Below are 9,059 nucleotides of genomic sequence, written 5' to 3'. Positions count from 1 at the left end.
ACTCGGGTTTTTAAAAAAATGAGTGACTTACTACCGACATATAACCTTATAGCCTAGCTAGATCAAAAAAATAAATTTAGCTAGTTTAGGCTACGGGTGTACTCTTAACTTTGACTAAACTAGGCCTTAACACCTCTATTGTCCTAGGGACATGGGGTGCATTAACCCCAAGGGCCTATACCCTGGGTTTTTTTTTAGATGGGATCCCTTATGTAGGATAAATATCTTGTTATTAAAAGCGGAGCCTAAATGCGCTATAAGAACGCCTTTACTGCAACTAACACCTCAAAATGTATGAGGCAGTCCACCTTTATGGTTTGACGCGCAAAAACTATCCACGTTGTCTTGACTGCAAAGCTGAATACACTATACAAAAGTAAGAGTATTTAAAGGGGAACCCAATACCTTGAACTCACTTGGGTTCCCATTCATAACATCAACTGTTCATTATTAGAGCATAGCTAGGGCTTCAGATTTTCATAAATCAATAGCTAAGCAAATAAATGAATAGCTATACATCTCCTTATTCTCTTAATAGGAAGGATTTAGCTTACTGATTCCAATTCAAGCTGAGATGGCATCAAACATGGTGAGGCGAGACCATGTGAGGTACCTGAACACTTAGATTTGGTTTAACTTCTTCATTAATTTATGGAATGAATGTGTTGCTTATAGGCTCCGTGTCTCTAGGTAGTGCATCCAATCTTCTCTTTGCCGGTATGCCTCCTTGATCACTTCATCCTTGTCAAGAGTCATCTTCTTGAATCAGTCCTTGGAAAAAAACTTGATGTCAATGCTTTGATGCAGTTTGTATTCTACTCACACTTTGTACTACATCAACAACTGACTCTACCACCTATTTCAGATTCATCAAGAACTAAATTCTCAACTGTATTTAATTTTTGAACTTCAACAACAGAGCTGCTCATCAAAGGGCTTTGTCAATGTGTAGATGTAACCACAATCAAGGAAAATGTGAGTATCTCTAGCCTTCTGGGTCTCTGGGAGCTTTCCTCCAAAGCAAGGTGGTGTTGGTTGTTTTGGCAGTTTGTCATATCAATTTCAGCTCCTCTGCTGACGACAAAGGACACCGGATCTTGGCTTGGCTTGGATAGCAATTTTTGTAAAACATAGCTTGTTATAAGGCCACATATCATCACGAAAAAATCTACTTGTGTAGATGACTTGATCGCCTGCCTTAAGTCCCACCTTGGCTATAGTTCCACCGCCATCAATAGCAACACCCCCTCCGGATAGCTGCCCAAGAGAAAGCCCGAGTGGCTTATCCACTTTCACCTCAATGGTTTTGCTAGCACTAGTTATTCTTGCTCTGATTTCAAGAAGGTGTATGTGTTAAGTATGGAGCCTGATTTACCCTTGTAATTTTCTGTGGTAAAAACGCACATTTGTAAGGCCCCCATTATGAGGAGAAGCCATCGTGCGTGAAGGAAAATCACTCACCGGAAACCAAAATTTTCACGGACAAGAATCAGGGGCAACTTTAAAGGCCTCTGCCCCCGAGACTTTTTTTTCGCCGGAATATTATGGCCGGACGGCGGCCGAAAAGTGGTCGGAAAACAACCTGTCGGTTGGCCGGTGGCCGGTAGTCAATGGCCGATGGCCGGTGGCCGAATTCAAAAGCGGACTTGTCTTCTCAAGGGCAGCCACACATGGGCAGATTGGAGGGTCTGATTTGGACTTATTCGCACAAGGGCGGCTACACATGGCTGTCTCTCATAAGAGAGGGCAGCCCTTTTGGCCTATAAAAGGAGGCCATTTCTACACGCATTTCATAGTGTGAAGTTGATGCAACAAGGTGAGTGTGAGGTGGTGAGAGTAAAGCAAGGCGGGAGCTCCATTAAGGGTATAATCCCTTTGTAAACTACTTCTTGTTTTGAAGCACTAAAGCCATTGAGTGGCTGCTTTCCCGTGGACGTAGCCCACATTAGGTGAACCACGTATATCGTGTGTACTCTCTCTCTCTCTCTCTACTCTATAATCTCGTGTATATAAATTTGTCTCTCTCCATTAAGCAATCTACTCAATTATCTATTTAGCTACGTTTTATTTCCTAACAACTGGTATCAGAGCAAGGTTTGCTCGTAGCTAAATTATCTCAAGGAAAGGATTCCTTGAATTGAGTGGGAGTTATGGCGGAGGAAGGGAAGCTCAAGATTGAGAAGTTCAACGGCAAAAACTACCAACATTGGAAGATGCAGATTGAAGACTATCTCTACCAGAAGGACCTCTATTTGCCACTAGGTGGTCTTGCGAAGAAGCCCGCAACAATGGCAGATGAAGCATGGATTGTCCTTGATCGAAAGGCACTGGGAACAATCTGGTTAAGCTTGGCGTCGACGGTGGCCTTCAATGTTTTGGAGATGAAGACCACGGAGGACTTGATGAAGTCACTTGACGACTTCTATGAGAAACCATCGGCATCCAATAAGGTATTTCTTATGAAGCGCTTGTTCAATCTAAAGATGGCAGAGAATGGTTCAGTTGCAGAACACCTAAATGACTTTAACACAAACATAAGTCAACTTCGATCAGTGAAAATCAATTTCGATGACGAAGTGCAAGCTCTCCTTATACTATCATCTCTACCGGATAGTTGGGACAGCCTTGTGATGGCTGTAAGTAATTCTATATCTGGCACAAATACTCTTAAGTTTGATGATGTTGTGGGTGTTCTCCTAAGCGAGGAAATGCGAAGGAGAAGCAAAGGAGAATCATCAAGTGCTGCACTATCAGTGGAAACAAGAGGAAGGCTTAAGGAGAGGTTCAAAAACCAAAAGGGTCGTGATCGCTCAAGGCGGAGCAAGTCACGCACAAAGTCAGTTCTTGAATGTTGGAACTGCGGCAAGAAGGGCCACGTCAAGAAGGATTGCTGGTCCAAGAAGAAGAAGGAGACAGAGTCTCAAGACAACAAGCCAACATCGGAGGCCAATGTGGCAGGTAAAGTAGAGCAAGATGCTCTAATTCTCTCATTAGACAATGTGTCTAATTCCTGGATAGTAGATTCCGGGGCTTCATTCCATGCGACACCACACAAGCAACATTTCCAAGACTACACCAAAGGTAATTTTGGGTATTTATACTTGGGAGATGATGAAGCTTGTGAGATTGTCGGCAAAGGTACAGTTTCTGTCAAAACTGCTAACGGAAATGAATGGAAGCTTAAAGATGTTAGGCATGTTCCTTCTCTTCGCAAAAATTTGATCTCTACAGGACAATTGGACGATGAAGGTCACAACATTGCATTCGGAAACAAACGGTGGAAGATCTCAAAGGGATCTTTGGTGGTTGCCAAGGGTGAAAAAGTCGGTACACTTTACTTGTGTACTGCTAGCACTCAACCTTCAGCTTGTGCAGCGACTACAGAAGTTGACAGCGCGGTGTGGCACTACCGACTTGGGCATATGAGTGCCAAAGGAATGCAAATCCTTCAAACAAAGAAGCTTCTACCAGGTTTGAAAGAAGTGGACTTAGAGTTCTGTGAAGATTGTGTTTATGGTAAACAAAAAGAGGGTAAAATTTCAAAAATCAGGAAATGAAAGAAAAAATAAAAAACTTGAGTTGGTTCATTCTGATGTTTGGGGTCCTGCAAGTACACCATCACTTGGTGGCTCATTGTACTATGTAACATTCATAGACGATGCGACTAGAAAAACATGGGTTTATGTCATGAAGAATAAATCCGATGTATTTTCCATATTTCAAAGGTGGAAAGCCTTTGTGGAGAATGAAACAGGTACCAAGGTTAAATGCCTCAGATCCGACAATGGAGGCGAATATTGCAGCCAAGCTTTTGAAAGCTTTTGTGCTAGCAATGGCATTCGGAGGCAAAGGACAACCCCAAGGACACCTCAACAAAATGGGATTTCGGAAAGGATGAACAGGACAATCATGGAGCGAGCACGAAGCATGCGGCTACATGCAGGCCTACCGCTTGAGCTTTGGGCGGAAGCTGTAAGTACGTCTGTGTACTTAATCAACCGGTCACCCTCAACAGCATTGGATGGGGGAGTTCCAGAAGAGGCATGGACAGGTAAACCGGTGAATTATGCATTTCTCAAAGTGTTTGGGTGTGAGGCTTTCATGCACATAGATAGAAGCCTAAGATCAAAGCTAGATGCAAAGTCCAAAAAGTGTTTCTTCATTGGCTATGGAGAAAGTGACTTTGGGTATCGCCTATGGAATCCTGAAGATGGTAAAATCTTAAGGAGTAGGGATGTAATTTTTAACGAACAAAATATGTACAAAGATTACTTGGAAAGACAACAAACAAAAGAAACAGGTGATGAGTACATGGAGCTTGAGGACGGTGAAGACTCAAGGACTGCAAACGGTGACAATGTGCAACAACGTCAACCAAATGAGGAGACTCAACCTATTCCCCGAAGATCTACAAGAGCAAGTAGACCTCCAGAAAGGTTTGTTCTTTCCTTCAACCATCTCTTGATCTCAGATTCTGGAGAGCCGGAATCATATGAAGAAGCTATGCAACATGAATCCAAAGAAGAATGGACGAAGAGCATGCAAGTGGTAATGGACTCACTACATCGCAACCAAACATGGGAGTTGGTTGAGTTACCTAAAGGTAAGCGGGCACTTCAAAACAAATGGGTGTACAAGTTGAAGGAAGAAGAAGGTGGGAAGAAAAGGTACAAGTCTAGGCTTGTGGTAAAAGGGTTTTCTCAAAAGAAAGGTATTGACTTCAATGAAATATTTTCTCCTGTTGTAAAAATGAACTCAATTAGGCTTGTCTTAAGCCTTGTGGCTGCTCATGATTTAAATCTCGAGCAAATGGATGTAAATACGGCATTCCCTCATGGTGACTTAGAGGAGGAAATCTACATGCTTCAACCAAAGGGGTATGAAGTAAAAGATAAGGAGAAAATGGTTTGCAGATTAAAGAAGATCTTGTATGGTTTAAAGCAAGCATCAAGACAATGGTACTTGAAGTTTGATCGATGGATGTTGGATCATGGATTCACAAGATGCAACTTGGATCACTGCGTCTACACGAAGAATTTGGGAGATGGTAAATTCATCATCCTAATGTTGTATGTTGATGACATGTTGATTGCAAGTGCTAACATGCAGGACATCAAAGACCTAAAAGAGGAGTTGTCTAAATCTTTTTCAATGAAAGATTTAGGTGCTGCAAAGAGGATACTTGGTATGAAAATATCAAGGGACAGGACGAAGAAGACAATAAAGCTATCTCAAGAAGATTACATCAAGAAGGTTCTAGAAAGGTTTGCAATGCAAAATGCAAAACCAGTTTCTACACCTTTGGCTGGTCATTTTAAACTAACGAAGGATATGTGTCCAAAGACACAAGAGGAGATAGCCTATATGTCTAAAGTTCCATATGCTGCAGCGGTAGGTTCTCTAATGTATGCTATGGTCTGGACAAGGCCGGACATTTCACATGCAGTGGGAGTTGTGAGTAGGTGCATGGACAACCCAGGTAAAGAGCATTGGCAAGCTGTGAAGTGGATACTTAGGTATCTAAAAGGGACAACAACAAATGCTTTGTATTTTGGAGGAATTGATATTTTTCTAGAAGGGTATGCTGATGCAGATATGGCAGGTGACAAAGATACTCGAAGGAGCACTACTGGCTATGTGTTCACGGTTGGAGGCACAGCAGTAAGCTGGGCTTCAAAGCTGCAGAAAGTGGTTTCACTTTCTACCACGGAAGCAGAGTATGTAGCAATGACGGAGGCAAGCAAAGAAATTCTGTGGCTTCACAGATTCTTAGAAGAGCTTGGATTCAAACAAGACAATTGTGTCTTGTACAGTGATAGCCAAAGCGCTATCCATCTTGCGAAGAACTCAGCCTTTCATTCAAGGACAAAGCACATTGAGGTGAGATATCACTTCATACGCACTCTTTTAGAAGAGGGACAACTAAAGCTAGGAAAGGTGCATACAAGTGAAAATCCTGCAGACATGTTTACAAAGGTGGTCAACAAGGAGAAGTTGAGCTTTTGCTCATCTTCAATCGGCATTCAAGGAAAAGAAACCAGAATGGAAAGCAGTCACAGGGTTGGTTTGGAGATCAGTCTCCAAGTGGGAGATTGTTAAGTATGGAGCCTGATTTACCCTTGTAATTTTATGTGGTAAAAACGCACATTTGTAAGGCTCCCATTATGAGGAGAAGCCATCGTGCGTGAAGGAAAATCACTCACCGGAAACCAAAATTTTCACGGACAAGAATCAGGGGCAACTTTAAAGGCCTCCGCCCCCGAGACTTTTTTTCGCCGGAATATTATGGCCGGACGGCGGCCGGAAAGTGGTCGGAAGACAACCGGTCGGTTGGCCGGTGGCCGGTAGTCAGTGGCCGATGGCCGGTGGCCGGAAGTCAATGGCCGGTGGCCGAATTCAAAAGCGGACTTGGCTTCTCAAGGGCGGCCACACATGGGCAGATTGAAGGGTCCGATTTGGACTTATTCGCACAAGGGCGGCTACACATGGCTGTCTCTCATAAGAGAGGGCAGCCCTTTTGGCCTATAAAAGGAGGCCATTTCTACACGCATTTCATAGTGTGAAGTTGATGCAACAAGGTGAGTGTGAGGTGGTGAGAGTAAAGCAAGGCGGGAGCTCCATTAAGGGTATAATCCCTTTGTAAACTACTTCTTGTTTTGAAGCACTAAAGCCATTGAGTGGCTGCTTTCCCGTGGACGTAGCCCACATTGGGTGAACCACGTATATCGTGTGTACTCTCTCTCTCTCTCTCTCTACTCTATAATCTCGTGTATATAAATTTGTCTCTCTCCATTAAGCAATCTACTCAATTATCTATTTAGCTACGTTTTATTTCCTAACAGTATGGTCAAGCTTCCTCGACACGTACTGTGGTCAATCGCCCCACTCACAAGACATACTTCTAGTATGGATGTGACAAAAGAAGGAACTTTTCGATTGTGTAACTACACATGTCAATTGAGACAAAGAACTTGATTTTGTCAGGTGTAATGGAAATGGCCTATGAACTTTGTGAGTAGCAGAATTAGGAAACTAGATGAAGCACTTTTGTGAGATTACTTTGTGAGCATAGCGGGTGAGCTTAAATGATGGTATCAACATAAACATGGTACTTACTTAACTTGGCATGAACAATACTTTTGGAAGAGAGAGAGTTTAGAGAGAATGACAACAGTTGAGGACCGGATTCATATGGAGCCGGTCCCCTCTCCAATAGGCATTTGTATTATAGTTTCTCCCATCAAGAGAGACTTGGGACAATACAGTCTTTGTGTTCCTTTGTTACCTAGGTGATGCAATGAAGATGGAAAGCTTCATGCATCACAAGCATAACATAAACTTTATAGAAAGTATTAACTATCGCACGCCTCAGTCCCAAGGCCTCAAACACCTTCAAAGGTGGAGAGAGCTAGCGGGGAATGAGGATAGGAAAGAGGAAGAAGAAACATTCCATAAGAGAAATAAATAGTTCCTCACTTATCATCACTCTTCTTGCTAGCATACATAATAGCATAATAATGAAGATGGAGAAGATGGCAAGCTTAATCATTGAAGCATGGCTCTTGGTTAGATTTGCATTCCATAGCCAAGAGTGTTGGTGTAGGCTCTCACTTCTCACAAGCTAGGAGAAGGAGGTGGAGTTCCTCAACTTTCACCAAGTGAGAATGATCCACAAAATGAGTGTTCATGTGGTGTATACCCCCCGAGAAACCCCCTTGCTTGCTTGGGGTGATTTCTAGCCGTTCCACATGCTTCAAGCTCATTGGACCCCTCTCCCTCTATCCAATCACATGCAGCATGCATTCAAGTACATGGGTAGTCTTTGGACAAGTATCCTCCTTACCCCTTAGAGAGAGAGAGAGAGAGATTGAAAATATCTAGATATTTGTTGGATGGAACTAGAATCTCATTGGATCCCTCTTTAGCCCAACCAATAGCATTCAAACACACCATGTGGCTAAGCATAGGGAGAGTCTGACATGTGTCCTATGTGCCCCTTGAGAAAAGGGGTGCCCTTTGGGTGAATGGGAGGTTAAGTTAAAGATTCCCCTAACTTTGGGACTTTCCCCCTCCTTTGTATGGTCTCTTTTTTACTCAAGCAGCTTACCCCCATGCACGGGAAGCTTCTCAAGCACCTTCCTCATTAAGTTTGTAGGGTCTCTTTTTAACTCAAGCACTTTACCCCCCATGCATGGGAATCTTCTCAAGCACCTTCCTTGGTATGTTTGTAGGGTATCTTTTTGACTCAAGCACCTTCCTTGGTATGTTTGTAGGGTATCTTTTTGACTCAAGCACCTTACCCCCCATGCATGGGAAGCTTCTCAAGCACCTTCCTCATTAAGTATGATAAGCACATCAAGTACCTTAGTCATCAAGCATGACAAGCACCTCAAGCACCTTAGTCAAGCACGACAAGCACCTCAAGAGCCTTAGTCCTCAAGCACGACAAGCACCTCAAGCACGACAAGAAGGTCAAGAACCTAAGCACGACAAGCACCTCAAGCATAGCTCGAGTTCCCACCTCAAGCTCAGCCCTAGCTTGCCTAAGGTCAAAGGACTTTTAACGCTAACCATTGGAGGTCTTTAATGAAGCTAACCCTAAGGTATTTTTAGATCCATTAGTTGCACGTTGCCCTTTGATAGACTACCTCCTTTTGGAACCGTATTGAGATGTGACCATCTCTCCTCTTGGTCCCTTGCTGAGATAAGTCTAGAAGCAGTTATTGCACATTGCTCTTTGGTACACCATCTCCTTTTGGACCCATATTGAGATGCAACCATCTCTCCTTTTGATCCCCTATTGAGATAGTTCTAGAAGCACATGTCTCAATTCTAACTCTTGTTCCCATTTATTCTCCCACATTTAATGATCAATTTAATATGAGAAAATCGTTTGGGTAACATTAGGAAAAGTTTGGACTAAAAAATGGGCCTTGTAAGAATTGTTGATGTGGCATAGCTTTCAAAAAGTGGGGATTGGTAAATTTTTTGCAAATAAGATCCAAACTTGTTGGAGCTTGGATATTTAGAATCTACTCTTCAAATGCTATCTATTGATA

General features: G+C 42.9%; 1 pseudogene; it reads right to left on the bottom strand.

Moving 5' to 3' along the window:
* Positions 1–909: 909 nt before the first annotated feature.
* On the bottom strand, positions 910–8,113 carry LOC147439631 (uncharacterized; annotated as a pseudogene).
* Positions 8,114–9,059: the final 946 nt, after the last annotated feature.

Source organism: Adiantum capillus-veneris, chromosome 16, assembly GCF_014529385.1.
Source record: "Adiantum capillus-veneris isolate H3 chromosome 16, ASM1452938v2, whole genome shotgun sequence".
In the NCBI taxonomy this organism is placed as follows: domain Eukaryota; kingdom Viridiplantae; phylum Streptophyta; class Polypodiopsida; order Polypodiales; family Pteridaceae; genus Adiantum; species Adiantum capillus-veneris.
Note: the sequence above shows the minus strand (reverse complement) of the source record. Positions and strands in the feature narration are given on the sequence as shown.